The sequence below is a fragment of the Pongo abelii genome, chromosome 8 (genome assembly GCF_028885655.2).
Source record: "Pongo abelii isolate AG06213 chromosome 8, NHGRI_mPonAbe1-v2.0_pri, whole genome shotgun sequence".
Lineage (NCBI taxonomy): Eukaryota > Metazoa > Chordata > Mammalia > Primates > Hominidae > Pongo > Pongo abelii.
In genome coordinates this window covers 87,093,749-87,114,408 of record NC_071993.2, presented here as the reverse complement: position 1 = coordinate 87,114,408, position 20,660 = coordinate 87,093,749, and the positions used below count along the sequence as shown (strand labels likewise).

Below are 20,660 nucleotides of genomic sequence, written 5' to 3'. Positions count from 1 at the left end.
CTTGTGCAAGAAGCCCTCAATAGTAGAATCTAAGCAAAATTTGTCTGCCAAAAGATTCTGGGAAATGTGACTCCAAGTCTTCCTGTGACTACACAACAGAGAGTGTAAAAATATGTTGCACTCATTAAGTATTGCCAACAGGCAATCAGGAAAGCCTTCCCAGAAAACATATATCAAATTCCTACCACAGGGCTGGACATAGCAAAATGTAAAATATAATGATGTAGTGGTTGAAAGTCCTGGCTCTAGATATGAATCTGCCACTTTCCACTTGTATGATCTTGGGCAAGTGTTGTAATTTATCTATGCTTAATTTACTATCTGCCACATTGTGTTGCTGGGACGTTAATGTGCATTTAGACAGTGACTGAACACTTAGTAAAATATCTAAACATGTTAGAAACATTAATATTGCTTTTGTTTATTATCATCATTACTATTAACATGAAGTTTTTTTTTCTAAGCAGAAAAATTTGTGTTCCTTTTCCGCTAATGCCATGTTTTTTCACTATGGTTTATATCTTCAATACTGGGAGGAATTTTTCTGCTGTGGTTAGTCCTTCTCCTCATGTTTTTTGCCAAAGTTTTGCAGCTCATCTCTGCCCCTTTTTCCAGCTAGCACATAACTGTTAGTTTCCCCTTCACCACTAAAATCTAAGGTTAGTGTTGGGATACCATCATTTTTTTTTCATCATCTATTTACTTTAAACCTCCGATACGGTCTCAAAGAATATTCTTCTATTGAAACTCTATCCCTTCTTTTTCAATTCTTTTTGACTTTTTAATTTTTAAATTTCAAACTCTTTCTAATAGTTTATGTCACTTAATTTGTGTAATCTTATTGTTTTTTTATTGAACATCAATGATTTTCAGAGAACAAGATTCTGAAGATGTACAATGAAACACTATTTCCCTTCCTTTAAGTAGTTTAAATTCTAGTGAGGAGATGACTTTGTAAACAATTTTAATATATAAAGAATATAAGCAAATTGAGGGGAAGGTAAAATAAAGGAAGGACTAAATTTAGATAGAATATTAAGTTCTGGATTTCTCTTATGCTACAATTTGAAGGATGAGTTATATTAACATATCCATATGTTTCAAATGAAGGGAAGGTAGTGATCCATGTTCTCTTTGGGCACTGTAACTTCTGGCCCACTTTTCTTCCTCCTGAGTATGAATTTACCTAACATCAATTCTTGCCACTGCTATTTTCTCTTCTAAATCTCAGGATTTATCAATACTTTCTTGATATTTCAAATGTGGAAAACAAATCTGGACATGAACCTCTCATTGTTACTGAATATCTTCCTAGGGAACTTACTAATTCTGCTCATGTGTCAAAGGAATTACTTAAAGAAAACAATATACAAAGGTTGGTTGTCTGCTCATGTTACTGTTTTAATTTACATGTGTTTTAAATAAAGTCTATTTTGATCAAAGCTCTTACAAGTTCTCAAGTGTCCCACAGACCAGATGTTAGTCTTTATTTGTTACTGTACTCATCTGTTCTTTTTTTTCTTTCCCATATATTCTTTACCAGCATTTAGACCTTTGTGCTATTGGTTATGGTTAGCATGTGCTCAGTAAATGCATGTTGAATTGAAGTCTAACATAATAGTGTGGCCTTTCTATTAAAGACATAAGAATTAACATAAGGAAACCAACACTCTGTCTTATATTAGGCCATAACAAATATTATTGCAATTATCTGAACAATTAAAGTATCCATGATTAATATTTGAATGTCTCAGGGGAAAGTTGTATATACATCATTTTGAGCTCTAAATAAAATTAAGTTTGCTTCAGTGCTCCCATTCTTCCCTACACATTTGAAAACATGTCTTCATAAGAAAATGTTCTCCTTTTTAGGGTCATAGATTTGAGCACATTTTCATATGCCTGTTTGTTTTTATGATGCATGGCTTATTACTCTTCAAATAATAATCTCTAGTTTTAAATAATTTCATTTTGAAACAATTTCAAATTTACAAATGTGTTGCAAAGATAGTACAAAATAGCTTCATATACCTTTTATTCATATTACCCAAATATTACCATTCAACATTTGTTCTTTCAATTTACCATATATTTTTATTTATATCAAAGTCTATGCCTATAGCTGTACCAGTCTACCTACACATACATACACATAGTTTTTTTTCTGAAAGCTTTGAGAGAAAGTTGAAGGCATCTTGCCTCTTTACCCCTCAATATATAGATGCTCCTCAACTTATAATGAAGTTACATCCCAACAAAACAATCATAAGTTGAAAATTTGTAAATTAAAAAAAGCATTTAATACACTTAATCCACCTGACATCATAGCTTAGCCTAGCCTGCCTTAAACATGCTCAGTACACTTACATTAGCCTACAGTTGGGTAAAATCATGTAACACAAAGCTTATTTTATAATAAAATTTTGAATATCTCATATAAGAGTATCGTACTGCATATACTTAGCCAGAGAAAAGATAAAAGTTTGAAATTTGAAGTGTGGTTTCCACTGAATGTGTATTGCTTTAGCACCATCATAAAGCTGAAAAATTTTTAAGTTGAATCATCGTCAGTTGGGAACCATTTATATTTGTGTTTATTTTTGTTTTAAATAAAAGGGGATTATCTCGCATACCCATAGTGGAATTACCAAAATCAGGAAATTGATAGTATTGTATATTAACATTTTCCAGTTGTCACAATAATGTTCTTTGTCTTTTCAAGAATCGGCCCAGGATTAGTCATTCTGTTTATTTATCATGTCTCTTCTGTGTCTTCTATGTGCTTTAATCTGAAACAGTTCTTCAGTCTTTGTCTACCCTGACACTAAAACTTTCGTAAAAAGTCCTTCAGTTTGGATTTGTAGGGTGTTTCTTTGTGATTAGATTTTTCTACCAATTAACCATCCCCACCTTCCCCCTGATCCTTCACTACTCTTCCCAGCCTCTGGTAACCATCCTTCTATTCTCTGTCTCTGTGGGTTCAATTGTTTTCATTTTTAGATCCTACAAATAAGTGAGAACATGTGATGTCTGTCTTTTCGTGCCTGGCTTTTTGCACTTAACATAATGATCTTCATCTCCATCCATGTTGTTGCAAATGACATAATCTTATTTTTTTATGGTCGAATCATACTCCATACTGTATATGTACCAACTTTTCTTTATTCATTCATCTGTACATGGACACTTAGGTTGCTTCCACATCTATTGTAAATAGTGCTGTAGCAAACATAGGAGTGCATATATGTCCTCAATATGCTGATTTCCTTGCTTTTGGCTATATACTCAGCAGTGAGATTGCTGGATCACACAGCAGCTCTGTTGTTAGGTTTTTAAGGAACCTCCAAACTGTTCTCCATAGTGGTTGTACTAATTTACATTCCCACCAACAGTATATGAGGATTCTCTTTTATTCACATTCTTGCCAGCATTTGTTATAGCCTGACTTTTGAATAAAAGCCATTTTAACTGGAGTGAGGTGACATCTCATGGTAATTTTGATTTGCATTTCTCTGAAGATCAATGATGTTGAGCACCTTGCCTGTTTGCCATTTATATGTCTCTTTATGTGTCTGTTTTTATGCCATTACCATGCTGTTTTCGTTACAGTAGTTTTGGTAGTATAATTTGAGGTCAGGTAATGTGATTCCTCCAGTTTAGTTCTTTTTGCTGAAGACAGCTTTGGCTATTCTGAATCTTTTGTGATTTTGTGTAAATGTTTGGATTTTCTTTCTAATTCTGTGCAGAGTGTCATTTGTATTTTGATACAGACTGCATTGATCTTTAAATTGCTGTAGGTAGTATGGACATTTTAACAATATTGATTTTTCCAATTCAGGAACATGGAATTTTTTCCCATTTTTTTGGTGTCCTCTTTAATTTCCTCGACCAGTGTTTTATACTTTTTTATTATAGAGATCTTCCATTTCCTTTGTTAATTCCTAGGTATTTAATTTTATGTGAGGCTATGATAAATGGGAATACATTTTTGATTTCTTTTTCAGATTGTTCACTATTGGCATATAGAATGCTGCTGATTGTGTATCCTGCTACTCTAATTAATTTATCAGCTTTAATAGTTTTTTGGGAAAGTCTCTAGGTTTTTCCAAATATAAGATCATACGACCTGCAAATGAGGATAATTTGACTTATTCCATTCCAATTTTGATTCTCTTTATATGTTTCTCTTGTCTGACTTCTCTAGCTAGGACTTCCCCTACTCTGTTGAATAACAGTGGTGAAAGTGAGCATCATTGTCATATTGCAGGTCCTAGATAAAAAGGTTTGTTTTTCAGATTTTCCCCATTCAGTGTGATACTAGTTGTGTGTCTGTCATATATGGCTTTTATAATGTTGAGGTATGCTTCTTCTATACTTTGCAGGTTTTTATCTTGAAGGGATGTTGAATTTCATCAAATTCTCTTCAGCATCAACTGAAATAATCATATGGTTTTTATCCTTCCTTCTACTGATATGATGTTTCACATTGATTGGTTTGAATATGTTGAATCATCCTTTTATCACAGGGATAAATCCCACTTGGTCATGATGAATGATTGTTCTAATGTATTATTGAATTCATTTTGCTAGTATTTTGTTGAAGATTTGTTCATCAATATTAAACAGAGAAACTGGTCTATAGTTTTCTTTTTTGATGTGTCTTTGTCTGGTTTTGGTTTCAGGGTAATACCGGCTTCATAGAATGAGTCTGGAAGTATTTCATCCTCCTCTGTTTTTCAGAATAGTCTGAGTAGGATTGGTATTAATTCTTCTTTAAATGTTTGGTAGAATTCAGCAGTGAAGCCAGTGGGCTGCAGGCTCTTCATCACTGAGAGAATTTTATTGAAGTAACTTCAATCTTGTTACTTCTTATTGATCTGTTCAGGTTTTCAAATTATTCTGGGTTCAATCTTGGTAGGTTGTATATGTCTAGGAATTTGTCTATTTCTTCTGGATTTTCCAATTTATTGGCATATAATTGCTCATAGTAGACACTAATGATCCTTTGAGTTTCCGCATTATCTGTTGTAATGTCTCCTTTTTTATTTCTGATTTTATTTATTTAGATATTCTCCTTTTTTGTTACTCTGGTTAATGGCTTGTCAATTTTGTTTAACTTTTCAAAAAAACAACTTTTGGTTTTATTGGTCTTTTATATTGTTTCTTCATTTCAATTTTATTTATTTCTGTTCTGACCTTTATTATTTCTTTTCTTCTAGTAATTGCTTTTCTTGTTATTTAAGATGAACCATTAGATTGTTTTTTGTTTCCTCCTTCTTTGATGCAGGCACTAATAGCTATAATTCTCACTCCTACTACTGCTTTTGCTGTATCCTATAGGTTTCAGTATGTTGTATTTCCATCATCATTTGTTTCAAGAACTTTATCAATTTCTGTCTTAATTTCTTCATTGACCCACTGGTACTTCAGGAGCATATTGTTTAATTTACATGTGTTTGTATAGTTCCCACAATTTCTTTTTTTTATGAATCTCTAGTTTTATTCCATTGCAGTCAGAGAAGGTGCTTGATATTATTCCAGTGTTTTTGAGGTTTTAAGACTTGTTTTGCAATCTAACATGTAGTTTTTCTTTAGGAATAATCCATTGGCTGAGGAAAAGAATGCCTACTCTGCAGCTCTTGGATGAAATGTTCTGTATATATCTATTAGTTCTGTTTGGTCTATAGAGCAGATGAAGCCTGATGTTTCTTTTTTTTTTTTTTTTTTTTTTTTTTTGAGATGTAGTTTCACTCTGTCACTGAGGCTAGAGTGCAGTGGCACTGTGTCGGTCCACTGCAACCTTCGTCTTCAGGGTTCAAGCAATTCTCCTGTCTCAGCCTCCCAAGTAGCTGGGATTACAGGCGCCCAACACCATCACGCCCATCTAGTTTTTATATTTTTAGTAGAGATGGGGTTTCACCATGTTGGCCAGGCTGGTCTCGAACTCCTCACCTCAGGTGATCAACCTGCCTTGGCTTCCCAAAGTGCTGGGATTATAGGCAAAAGCCACCACGCGCGGCCAAGCTTTATGTTTTTTTATTGATTTTCTGTATGGAAGATCTGTCCAATGCTGAAAGTTAGGTGTTGAAGTCTCCAGATATTATTGTACTGGGGCCTCTCTCTTTAGCCCTAATAATATTTCCTTTGTATATCTGGTGTTCCAGTGATGGGTGCCTATATATTTAAAATTGTGATATCCTCTTGCTGAATTAATGCCTTTATCATTATATAGTCACTTTCTTTGTCTCTTTTTATAGTTTTTGTCTTGAAATCTATTATGTCTGATATAAGTTTGGCTACTCCTTGTTCAGTTTCCATTGGCATAGAATATCTTTTTCCATCCCTTTATTTTCAGGCTCTGTGTGTATATATGGGTGATGTGTGTTTCTTGTAGGGAACAGATCAATGGGTTTTGTTTTTTCATTCATTCAGCCACTGTATGTCTTTTGATTGAAGAATTTTGTTTAGTTACCTTCAGTGTTATTATTGATAAGGAAGGACTTACTCCTGCCATTTTGTTATTTGTTTTCTGGCCTTCTTTTAATTCTTTCTGTCTTTCTTTAATGAAGGTGATGTTCTCTGGTGATATAATTTAGTTTCTTGCTTTGTGTATGTGTACCTATTGTATGATTTTTGGTTTGGGGTTACCATGAGGTTTCTAAATACTACCTTAAAACCCACTATTTTAACCTCATAACAACTGAACGCTGTTTGAATAAACAAACAAATAAGCAAACACGAAAATAATACAAACTCTACAACTTAACTTCACTCCCTGCTTTTTTTTTTCCTCAAAACTTAATAAGGTCAAATCCCTATCACAAATGCCTTCTTACCTATATGAAAGTTTCTGTTTGAACCCTGACTTATTTTTTCTCTTATAAAACACAGATTTCTTGAAGTCATTTAGTTTTTATTTATTTTTCACCATCTTCATTCACCTGAAATGCTACAATGTGCATGGTTTTATTAAATAAATAAAATTATTGTCTTATATAAGGGAAGCAAGGTTTTAAGCTAATGTTTTAGAAATCATGTATTCCCTCACACATGTGCCAAACTTAGATACAACTTATTCCAAATATTCCCACTAAATTTTATGCAATTCTCAAAATACTTACCCACTCCAGCTCCCTCCAAACCTTAAAGTAATATGGCAAATAAATATCTCACATATTGGTGTTGAGATTTTTAGTCAGCAGATCTTTATGTCCTGTTATTTGAGTAAATTACAATGTTATTAAACTTCCTTTGTCTAGATTTCATTTCAACCATTTCTTTATGTATTTACTTTGGGGCTAAGTGATGTACTGGATGGACTATAAGTGCCTTTCTTGTTCTCAAAGAAAAACCCCACAGCCTAACTCTAAATATGCTGCACTCAAGATAATGGATTTATCTTATCTCAAAATTTAAGTGATAGAATGGTTCCAAAGAGAGAACTTAGAATTTGTAAGTTAGAAACAAAAAATGTTAATTATATGTAATTTAAGAAATTATACCTTTAGAAGAAATATTTTACCTACTTGCAATTATTAAAGCAATTAAGTTAAAAAACTTTAAACTGGAAAACAGTTTTCAAATGTCTTGATGTCAAATTTATTCAAATCTTAGATTTTAAAAAGCATCTAAAATGAGTTACATAATATAAATATGGAGCAAAGATATCAAACATACCAGTAATGCTTGCTGAATACGTTCATATATATGTATGTGTGAGTGTATATATATGTGTGTGTATGTATGTATATATGTGTGTATGTATGTATACAGATATGTGTGTGTGTATATACACATATATATTCTTATATATACAGTTACACAGTTGACCCTTGGACAGCATAGGTTTGAACTGCATGGGTCCATTTACACCTGGATTTTTTGCAACCAAAGGCAGATCGAAAATACACTATTGAGATGATGTAAGATCTGCACATAAGGAGGGCCAACTTTTCATATATATGGTGCCACAGGGTTGACTACAGCACTTGACTATGCACACATTTGGGTATATGCAGGAGTCCTGGAAGCAGTCCCCCTTTAAGAGGAATGACTCTATGGACATATCCTAATTCCCAGAACCTGTTAATTTTTAATGTTACATGACAAAGGAAAATTAACATTGCAGGTAGAAATAAGTGTGCTAATCAACTGACCATATAATAGGGAGAAAATCCTGAACCATCTAGGAGACCCAATATAATCCCAAACATCGTTGAAAGTGGAGTATGGTGGCAGAAGAATTCAGAGTCGAATGCAGAGTCAAGGAAGGAGAAATGGTCTTAGAAATGGATTGTTGTTGGCTTTGAAGATTGTGGGTTGATAGGCAAGTAATGTGGCTAGTCTCTAGAAGCTGAAACAGGCAAGAAAATGGATTTTCCCAAGAGTTTCCAGAAAAGAATATAGCCCTGCCAATAGCATCTTCCTTTTAACCAAGTGAGTTGTATGTCAGATGTCTTACCTACAGAACTATGAGATGATGAATCTGAGTTGGTTTAAATCACCAAGTTTGTGATCATTTCTTACAGCATACATACACATTTTCAAAACATTTTTGAAAACCTATTTTCATAACAATTTCATATATAACACAAATATTACATCAAGCTCTTTTGTTCTTGGTGAAATCTATGCTTTTTACATATACTATTGTGAAAAGACTACCATAGGTTTGGTAAGTACAGCCACCTATTAGTAAATTAAGTAACTAGGCAAATTCTATATTTTCAGTAATGAAGCTGTTATAAACATATTTTCTCTAATATTTTTATCATATTTCAATTTAATTTAGCTATGTTCTGTTTTCTAAAATATTTAATTTACAAAACTATCAAAATGCATGTATTTTTGCTAAAAATATTATCTCTTGTGAAATTCCAATTTTTGACATTTATGTTGCCCATTTTTTAGTTTACTTTAAATTTAACAACAAAAATTTATTATAAGGAAAATAACCAGTTTGTTAATTACTAATTCCTTGAATACATACTCTTGATTATATAGTTGTCACTATGCTAAACTTTGGGAATGTAACAGCAAATAATAAACAGTATCCATCCTTAAAATCCTCAAAATTTAGTAAAACTAGCTACATTTAGTAACATTGATAAAAACCACGGACACAAAAAGAGCATGGTAGTGAAACAGGAGAAAGGACCAATTCTGGGTGAGATTTAGTGGAGGCTTACCCATAAAATATTGAAAGTCAGGCAGGAATTCTCCAAGGACGTCAGGAGAATAAAAGCTTTTACATTTGACTCATTAATTCATTAAACAAATATTTATGGGGTAATTCCTATGTAATAACATTGTTCTAGGAGCTAGGATTATGTCATCAACAAAACACAAAAAAAATCCCTGATCTCAAGGAATATAGTCTAGGGGGCATTTAAAGATCAGGGAGTGAAAATGTTTTAATAAAATAAAGAATTTGAGGTTATGGTAATGAATAACGAAAGCAAGCAAATCCATCAGGTCTAATAATTGTAAATAGGGTAACAAAATTGAATGCACATGACAAAAATTACAAGTTGGGGGCTAGTTATTTATAATAAAATAATATAATAAAAACTACTCTGCATCTAAAACCTTATCTTTACCAATGAACTCAATATAGTATATGAGCAGGCAAATGGTTGGAGAATAATTTATATCAGGCTCTGCTCTTCACCTAATGTAACATGCTTATCTCAAAATATACTGTTATTCTTTTTTTTTTTTTTTTTTTTTTTTTTGACAGAGTCTCGCTCTGTCACCCAGGCTGGAGTGCAGTGGTGCCCCATCTCGGCTCACTGCAAACTCCGCCTCCTGGGTTCATGCCATTCTCCTGCCTCAGCCTCCCGAGTAGCTGGGAATACAGGCACCCACCACCACGCCCGGCTAATTTTTTGTATTTTTAGTAGAGACAGGATTTCACCGTGTTAACCAGGATGGTCTCGATCTCCTGATTTCGTGATCCGCCCGCCTCGGCCTCCCAAGGTGCTGGGATTACAGGCGTGAGCCACCGCGCCAGGCCAATATACTGCTATTCTTATTAGATTTATTTTCATTCATTTGTTCACCAGTTTCTTCTTTATATAATTACTGTGTACAAGAGCTATGCTTTTATAGGACAGCATCTATTTTTTTTTTAATTTTTCCAAATAAAAGTTTTCACTGAGAACACAATTCTTTGGTCATGCAGTGTAGCGGGAGGAACGAACAACTCCAGACGTGCCGCGTTAAGAGCTGTAACACTCACCGCGAAGGTCTGCAGCTTCATTCCTGAGCCAGGGAGACCACGAACCCACCAGAAGGCGGAACACATCCGAACATCAGAAGGAACAAACTCCGCACATGCCGCCTTTAAGAACTGTTAACACTCACCGCGAGGGTCCGCGGCTTCATTCTTGAAGTCAGTGAGACCAAGAACCCACCAATTCCGGACACAATAAGACTTTGAAAAAATATATGTAAAATATTGTACTATATTTTATCATCTATTGTTCAATATGAAATGTTTCAAAGTAAATATGCATCTATTAATAGATAAGCATAAACATAGGGCAGTGATGGGCTACAGAGGACATTTTAAAGATGATTGAAACCTGAACGTGCCCTAGTTAGGCTGCTGTGGTGCAGAGAAGCATATGGTCTTTTTCAAGGATCCAGGGCTGGGGACCGCCAGACAGATGCAGCACAAACACAAAAAGGCAAAAGACCAAAAAGGGAAAAATGGAATATGGTGTGAAAACTGTGGACTAAGAAATCTAAGTCAAATAAAGAGAGGAGTGAATAAAAAATAAGGCTAATGAATTCAGAGATTGTTAAAACTGGGAATTCTGGGGCTGGAAAAGAACAAAATATATGAAAATAAGTATATGAACAACCCAAAAGGAAAAAGAGACTGTGTTGAAGAGACACCCCCCAAAACATACTTGTTTAATATTATTATGAGTAACCTCTGAGTAGTTATTTCAAAATGCCAATCTCTGCCTTTCAAAGAATAAATTAATATTAAAATATAACCATTAATAGCCTATTAGGATGTCATAGTCCTAGGCTTTATCTGCAGTTTTTTTTTTAATTGTTGTTGTTGTTGTTAGGTAACCAGTACTTTCAATAATCATTTTCTATTCATAGTTTTGGAGAATTTTGAACCATTCTTTTTTAAACAGTATGCTCTTAGAATGATGTCTCATATCTTTAATATTTCAATATCAGAGGTCTTTGATACATATTTCCTTCCCTAAAAAAAGAAAAAAAAATTCTGTCACTTTTGAAACAGTTATCTTTAATCAAATATGACCTAAAAGGCCAGTTGAAAAGTTGAATTATTTAAGATATTTAGTCAACTGTCTGTATAGCATTAATATTAAGACTCATAAAACTTCATGAAGAATGAGTCAGATACTTATAGTTCAGCTGTATAATTTTACACTATACTTATTAACATATAAAAAAAGTAATGGAAATTGATTATATTGAAACTAAGTCACGTAAAACATATTTTGGTGTTTGAATGTTTAAGTGAGTGGTTTCTTCATTGTTTGTATTAGAATGTTTAAGTGACTGGTTTCTTCATTGTTTGTATTACCATTATTTAATGCCACTGTATGTACCTGGAATTGTTATGGAGAATATCAATTTAACATTGTCTTTTCATTAGAGTGCAGTTTATTAACATTGAAAGTCGCAATATAGATCAGTTATTCTGAAGACTATAGACATAAATGAGAGAATAAGGTCATCTTTATTATGTAGATATATAAAATAAATCTGCAAGTAAGAGTTGGAGACAAATACAGGTTATTATTCACATTGAAGACCAATGATTATTTCAGTCATTTTGTCCCTTATATTTGAAAGAATAACTGTTAGAGACAAATATACTGCAGCACAAATACTTTGAAATTGAATATGGAATTATGTATATGTGTGCATGTATTTTTCTCCTACATAAAAAGGTATATAAAATGTATCTTATTTAGAAAAGATTCCTAGCACCCCAAATTTTAAGTTTTCCACATTTCCTGAGATTCTCTTTAAATATTAACTTCAGAAGGAAAAATTTTGCCCATTTGGTTATGGCAGAATAATCCCACACTAAATTTTAAATGAACTTTACATTTATTTTAAGTGCATTTATTTAAATTAAATCTCTTTATCCACCAACTGGTGAGAGAACATGGATTGACTCACTGTTCACTTATGCCTATTGAAGGAATAAGCACTAATGCAGAAAATAGGCTGCTGCCTGCATAAATAATTCAGAAAGCAGTGAAAAAAATCTACTAGAAAATACTCAGTTTTCAACATTCTCTCTGTCACACACACACAGGTGCACACATACACACACACATTTTCTTTATTTTTGAATATCATTAAATTATGATAGACATTTCTAAGGTAACCTGGCAACTTGGTGTTTTTAGTTACAATTACATAGGGTCAAATTTCAGGTGGTTGCGGATCAGCACTGTCCAATCAGTGCAAATGTCTAACTGATTTGAATGGATTTTGGTTAATACTCTGTCCTAGGACTTTTCAACTTAATTTATCAGAGCCAACACAAGATAACACTTAAAAGTCTTAAATTAACAAATTTCACAACAAGTATTCTAAATGATTGTGTTATTAAAATATTAAAGCAATTACATTTGGTGTTTGTAAAAGGCTAAAATACCAAGCAGATGAGTAAAGTTTCTGCTCTTTATGTTCGAGCATTATTAATCAACTTCCTTTTCTGTCCAAGGTGTTCTTGACAATCTCCATTAAATTATAAGTCTTAGTCACTTCACAAATTATAGCTCTATTCATGTTGTTAAACCAATATTTTATGCTTTTTGTTAGTATCATGGAGATATTTACAAGTCCATGCAGATGAATGAGGATACAGAACACAATGAATTATAATGTGTCCTTGGATGATTTTCTAAGGAAAGAAGAGAGCCTTGGAATGGTGCTATATGTGAAGCTGAGAGGATCAGGTCACCATTGCTCCCTGCTAGACTCAGATTAATTTATTAAAATATAATAAAGCAGAACCCTTAAAGCAGAGACATTGTTAAAGAATAGCTGGAATTACTCTTTTTGTATTTTTTAAAGTAACTCATGACGATAGATTTTATAATTGAGACATATATTTGTACATTTAAATCTAAAGGCATTATTTTTATGGCAAGTTCATATTCATGTGAAAAATGGTGTTTTGATTAAAAATTATAACTGCCATAAATTAAGCATGTAATACATGTATTTTAAATATATTGTTTTTGCTTTATTTCTTTGTTTTTGTTTTATTTATTCTACCTTGCCTCATTCTATGTTCATTCTGGTTTATTAAGCATATTTTGCTACTCAGTAGACATAGTGCCCTTAGAAAAAATATATAACATTTTAATCATAGTATTATATAAAAATAGAATGTACTGTTTATTTTGGAATTTAAGCATTCTCTCTATATATACTACACTACTTCTTTGCCAGATTGTGCCTTTTTCTGTTTTATTTTTCCTAGTATTAATTTTTGTTTTATTTAGGTATAAAATCCACTCTTTTAACATATATAATTCAATGGTTGTTAGTATATTCACGAAGTTGTCCAACTGTCACTACTACCCGATTCCAGAACAATTTCATCCTCTCCAAAGCATTCCCATACCTATTAGCAGCCTCCCTTCTGCCGCCGAGGCAACGACTAATCTACTTTCTGTCTCCGTGGATTTGTCCATTCTGGGCATTTCATATAAATGAATTTATAAAATATGCAGCCTCTTGTGTTTGGCTTCTTTTATTTAGCATAATGTTTTCATAGCTCATCCATGTTGTATCACATATTACAACTTTAATTTTTTTATGCCTGAGTAATATTCTACTGTATGGCTACATTATATTTGTTTATCCACCTATTAACTGATGTACATTTGGTGCTATTTCCACTTTTTAGCTATTATGAATAATTCTGCCAAGAATATTCACATTAAAGTTTTTTCGTAAACATAAATTTTCAATTTCTTGCATATATACCTCAGAATGAAATTGCTGGGTCATGTAGTATCTTCATATGTAACTTTCTGAGGCACTCCCAAGTTGCTTCCAAAACACTTGTGCCATTTTACATTCCCATCAGCAATGCATGAGGTTTCCAATTCTGTATATTCTCACTGATACTCCTTATTTCTGTCTAGTATTAGTTTTTTCCAAGCTAAAATTTCAAACATCTTTTCTTTCAATTCTTTTTTTTGAGATGGAGTCTTACTCTGTCGTCCAGGTTGGAGTGCAGTGGAATCTCGGCTCACTGCAAGCTCCGCCTCCCGGGTTCAGGCCATTCTCCTGCCTCAGCATCCCAAGTAGCTGGGACTACAGGTGCCCGCCACCACGCCCGGCTAATTTTTTGTATTTTTAGTAGAGACGGGGTTTCACCGTGTTAGTCAGGATGGTCTCGATCTCCTGACCTGGTGATCCACCCTCCTCGGCCTCCCAAAGTGCTGGGATTACAGGAGTGAGCCACAGCCCCCGGCCCTTTTCTGCTTTTTTTCTCAGTGAATACAATTCAAATGTGTTCTTACTACCTCTTCTTTTCTCCTTCCCCTTTTCTTCCTCATCCTCTTTTTCTTCCTCTTCTTCTTCCTCTTCTTCTTCTTTAGCGAATTTCAATACGTTACAGTAGATTGAGCTCTTTAGTAAGTACCCCAAACTGTATTATCTTATTTAATATACACAATTTACTTTTAAACTTTTAAAAATTGTAATTATTATGGATACATACTAGTCATACATGTTTATGGAGTGTGTGTGATATTTTTGTACAGGCATACAATGTGTAATGGTCAAATTAGGCCAATAAGGGTATCCGTCTCCTCAAGAATTTATCACTTGTTTGTGTTAGGAACATTCCAATTCTACTCTTCTAGTTATTTTGAGATACACAATAAATTATTGTTAACTCCAGTTGCCATATTGTGCTACCAAACAGTAGATCTTATTCCTTCTATCTAACTGTATTTTTGTACCTATTAATCATCCCCTTTATAACCTCCTCTGACAGATATTATTAGCCCCATTGAAATAATAGATCATACTAGATGAAAAACTTAACACAGAAAAAGCTCAAAAACTTTCCCAAGAATATACAGGTGTTTTGTGGTAAAACTTGGACTTAAATTTTCCAGCGTCCAGAGCCCATATTTTAATCTCCATTTCCTATTCTCACATTTTCATTCTTTCTTTGTGATTTTCCTTCTGTAATGACTCTTTCCTGTTGATAAGCAACCTCTTGAAACTCCTATATCACACCTTCCCTGACACCTTCTGTAGCATAGAAAAACATACTGAGAGCTGTATGCAGCAGATCCAGAGCCTCCATCTGTGGGATGTGAGTTTCCTCAGAGCCTCAGTGCAGGAGGAAGAGGATTTCTTTCTACTCTGGAAGGATTCCTCAGCTCTGCTGTGAACTAGCCATTTGCCCAGCAGGCAGAATGGAAAACAGATTTCGTCCAAACAACAATACACACTATACACATTTAATGTACTGTAATGAATGAGCTGTAGTAGCCTTCAAAAGTGGTGTATGTCTCTAAAATTTTTCACATTGTAAATATCAATTATTTTTAAATGCAAACCTTTAGAGAATATAATATTTATTTTATTGAGAACTTACTATACATTAGATAACATGTTAAATGCTTTGCATAAATTATATGTCTCATCTTCTGAAGTAAGTTCATTATAAGGTATCACATATGCAAAAACTAAGGTATAAAGATGTTACATAACTTGCCCAAATTTCACAGCTACAAAATCACTAAGATGGGACTCAATATTAGGTCTCTATGACGACAAGGTCCATACATTCAATAGCTAATAAAATATTATTTTCCAAAGTTAGGTGTACATTGCTAACCTCACAACCAATTTTTAAGTGACATGAAAGAAAAAAAAAATATCAAGGAACTCAAATGTCTGATGTATTTATTTATTAGAAAGTTTGACTTTCTCCCAACGTGTTATTTTATTTAAAATATACTATATAAGAAATATAAGAAGTTTGGCCAGGCATGGTGACTCACACCTGTAATCCCAGCACTTTCGGAGGCCGAGGCAGGAGGATCACTCGAGCCGAGGAGTTTAAGGTTACAGTGAACTAGGATCGCGCCACGGCACTCCAGCCTGGGTGACAAAGCAAGGCCATGACTTTAAAAATAGTAATAAAAAGAAGAAGAAGAAAGAAAGAAATATATGAATAAGCATGAAGAAAGGGCAGCCTCTAGTTTTATTTGGCTCCTAATGTCTAACACTAAATTCTTTAGTATTTTAATAACTCATGTATACACAAGAATTAGACTTTTTTTTTTTGTTCTTATAATCTGCTATACAGATGAGAAGTGACATAAAATTCAACCTAACACTATTGTGGGGAATTTTTCTCGGACAAGCTTTACCTCCTTTAAATCTCCCGCTAGAAAATAATAATCTTGAATATTTTGTTTAATTGTTACTTTACATTATACCTTACTTGAATAATTGTTACTTTACATTATGCATGTGATATGTTTTGGCTCCATGTCTCCACCCAAATCTCACCTTGAATTGTAATAATCCCCAGATGTCATGGGAATGGCCTGGTGGGAGGTAATTTAATCATAGGGGTGGATTTTTTCCCCTGCTGTTCTCATGATAATGAATAAGGCTCATAAGCTCTGATGTTTTTATAAAAGGGTAGTTCCCCTGTAGGGTGGGGGGAGGGGGGAGAGATAGCATTAGGAGATATACCTAATGCTAAATGACGAGTTAATGGGTGCAGCACACCAACCTGGCACATGTATACATATGTAACAAACCTGCACGTCGTGCACATGTACCCTAAAACTTAAAGTATAATAAAAATAAAAGAAAAAGAAAAAGAGCAGTTCCCCTCCACACGCCCTCTTGCCTGCTGCCATGTAAGATGTGTCATGTCTTGCTTCCCCTTGGCTTTCCACCATGATTGTGAGGCCTTCCTCAGCCATGTGGAACTGTAAGTCAACTAAACATCTTTCCTGTGTAAATTACCCAGTATTAGACATGTCTTTATTAGCAGCCTGAGAACAGACTAACACAGTAAACAGTATTGTTGGAGGTCTAAAATTAATTATGCTTATGTATATAATTTAACCTAACCATTAATAGATAGTTAAAAGTGGTCACTTTTATTCAGCTGGAATTTGAAAAATTATGAGGACAAAAGAGCTTATTAGACTTAACACTGTAATTACTTGAGGTGCAATAAAGTCATATCTTCATATTTTTTATAACTCAATTAGAATACAATCTTAAAACTCTCCTTTTACTAGTAAAAAGTATGTTTTATTACTCATTGTTTCAATTATATTGAGTATAAATTTATGAAATTTTATATTATATACATTAGGTAAGTATAGATACATCCTTTTTTCTAGAACTCACATCAACTTATATATGAATATTTTAAGTATATTTTTTAAGTATACAATATGGTATAGCTTAATTTTTCAATTTTTCAAAAATATACATAAACTAAAAATAGAAAATTAAAATAGTCTATAATTTCACCAATTAAGTAAAAGCAGTATAGCTATGAGTTTTAAAACTTGTGTATGTGTAGGCTTAATTTTTCAATTTTTCAAAAATATACATAAACTAAAAATAGAAAATTAAAATAGTCTATAATTTCACCAATTAAGTAAAAGCAGTATAGCTATGAGTTTTAAAACTTGTGTATGTGTAGGTGTGTGCATGTACCCTAAAACTTAAAGTATAATAATAATAAAATTTAAAAAATAAAAAATAAAATAAAATAAAAACAATTATCTGATAATTGACACCTATATTTTTCTTAATAAAATGGTCTTTTTGTAGACACTAACTCAGAGATTTTCATTGAACAGAGGTTAGAAACTTGTTTTATATCTCTATGGCTAATTTTCATAGTGGTCACTCCCTAAACAAAGACAAATCTACTCAAAGAACAAACAGAAATTACACATTTTATTAAAACTGATGTTTTACCTTCAAGACGTCATGCCCATCTTTACGTGCCACTAAATATACTTGAAAATATTACTGCAACGGCAACATTGTTACTTAATGAGTGCCTCATAACAACCTAAGCCAAATAAATTTATTTTCTTGGATATTTTACTTATTGCTTTTTTTTTCTTTTTTTGCTAGCCTAAAGTTTGTAGGTAACCATTCTTAAATGTGATACAACAATATATCCTAAGTTACATTGTTAGTTGTATATTTGTTTTTGATCTAATGGAAAAGAAAGGCTTAAATATTTTACATTAAATTGTTTTCCAGGTAATAGAAATTCATGGGTGCAGGAGCTTTTAATTTCTTTAAGTTTCCATTTCTCTCTTGGATTGCTAATTTCCTTTACTTGAGAGTCAAGAGATAAGTTGTATACAGACACACACACGCACACACACACTGGCTCTCTTGATAATCATGACATGAACACATCAGTTGTTACTCTTAAATAAGACCAAAACATTTGTAAAATGTTTATCTTTAATAAACATATATTATGGACAAAAATTAATGTAAAAATCAGAGAAAATAAAACATGACAAGGTCTTCAAAAGATTTCAGATTCAAATAATATTTTAAATTTCTTTATATAATAGAGATCTGTATTAGCCTGTTTTCACACTGCTTTAACGATTTTAAAAATACCACAGACTGAGAAATTTCTAAAGCAAAAAGGTTTCATTGACTCAGTTTCACGTAGCTGGGGAAGTATCAGGAAACTTACAATTATGGTAGAAAGGGAAGAGGCACATCTTACATGGTGGCAGGCAAGGGAGAATGAGCAACAGCAGGGAAACTGCCTTATAAACCCATTGGATATTGTGAGAACTCACTCACTATTATGAGGAAAGCATGAGGGAAACTGCCCCAATGACCCAGTCACCTCGCTCCTGGTTCCTCCCTTGACATGTGGGGATTATGGGGATTACAATTTGAGATGAGATTTGGGTAGGAACACATGATTGTGTTTTGAAATGTGAGAATGTGAGAATTTGGAGAGGCCGTGGGTGGGGATGATATAGTTTTGAATTCCTCACATTTCAATCATGCCTTCCCAGCAGTCTCCCAAAGTCTTAACTAATATCAGCATTAACCCAAAAGTCTACATTCCAAAGTCTCATCTGAAACAAGGCAATTCCTTTCCACCTGTGAGCCAGTAAAATAAAAAACAAGTTAGTTCCTTCCAAGATACAATGGGGGGTACAGGCATTGGATAAATACACCTGTTCCAAGTGGGAGAAATTAGCCAAAACAAAAGGGCTATGGGCCCCATGCAAGTCCAGAATCTAGTGGGGCAGTCATTACATCTTAAAGCTCTAAAATAATCTCCTTTAACTCCATGTCTCACATCTAGGTCCTGCTGATGCAAGGGGTGGGCTCCCACAGTCTGGGGAAGCTCTGCCCCAGTGGCTTTGCAGGGTATAGCCTTTCTCCTGGCTGCTTTCACAGGCTGGCATTGAGTGTCTGTGGCTTTTCCAGGTGGATGGTGTAAGCGGTCAGTGGATCTACCATTCTGGGGTCTGGAGGATGGTGGTCCTCTTCTCACAGCTCTACTAGACAGTGCCCCAGTGGAGATTTTGTTTGGGGTCTCTGACCCCACATTTCCCTTCCACACTGTCCTAACAGAGGTTCTCCATGAGGATTCACCCCTGCAGCAAACTTCTGCCTGGACATCCAGACATCTCCATACATCCTCTGAAATCTAGGCCAAAGTTCCCAAACCTCAATTCTTGACTTCTGTGCATGCACAGGCCCAACACTACATATAAGCCATGAAGGTTTGGGGCTTACACCCTCTGAAGAAATGGGCTCAACTATATGTTGGCTTCTTTTAGCCATGGCTAGGACAAAGGGCACCAAGTCTTGAGCCTGCACAAAGCAGCAAGTCCCTGGGCACAGCCCATGAAACCATTTTTTCCTTCAAGGCCTCTGGGCTTATGATTTGAGGGGCTACTGTGAAGACCTCTGACATGGCCTGGAGACATTTTCCTCATTTTCTTGACTATTAACATTCAGCTCCTCATTACTTATGCAAATGTCTGTAGCTAGCTTAAATTTTTCCCTAAGAAATGAGTTTTTCTTTGCGTCGCATCATCAGGCTGTAAATTTTCCAAACGTATACGCTCTCCTTCCTTTTTAAACATAAGTTCCAATTTCAGATCATCTCTCTCAAGCTCAGAGTTCCACAGATCTCTAGGGCAGAGGCAAAATGCCGCCAGTCTCTTTGCTAAAATATAGCAAGAGTGACCTTTGTTCCAGGTCCCAACACGTTCCTCATCTCTATCTGAGACCACCTCAGCCTGGATTTCATTGTCCATTTAACTATCAGCATTTTGACCAAAACCATTCAACAAGTCTCTAGGAATTCCCAAACTTCCCCACACCTTCCTATCTTCTTCTGAGCTTTCCAAATTTTTCCAGCCTCTGCCTATTACCCAGTTCCAAAGTCACTTCCAGTTCTCAGGTATCTTATAGCAATGCCCCAGTACTTTGGTACCAATTTACTGTATTAGTCCATTTTCACACTACTATAAAGAAATACCTGAGACTGGGTAATTTATAAAGCAAAGAGGTTTAATTGACTCACAGTTCCACATGGCTGGGGAGGCCTCAGAAAACTTAGAATCATG

At 34.1% G+C, this 20,660-nt stretch overlaps 2 long non-coding RNA genes across 3 annotated transcripts in view; one reads left to right on the top strand and one right to left on the bottom strand.

The window, feature by feature from the left end:
- LOC129048296 (uncharacterized) overlaps positions 1-17,262 on the top strand; it is a 76,965-nt gene extending 59,703 nt beyond the window's left edge. For both annotated transcript variants that reach the window (XR_008510525.2, XR_008510526.2), the window contains one exon: positions 10,184-17,262. This is a non-coding gene — a long non-coding RNA (uncharacterized LOC129048296). The remainder of the gene's footprint in view (positions 1-10,183) is intronic.
- The window catches only part of LOC112135227 (uncharacterized), a 120,774-nt gene that overhangs the window by 90,235 nt on the left and 9,879 nt on the right, over positions 1-20,660 (bottom strand). The window lies entirely within an intron of this gene.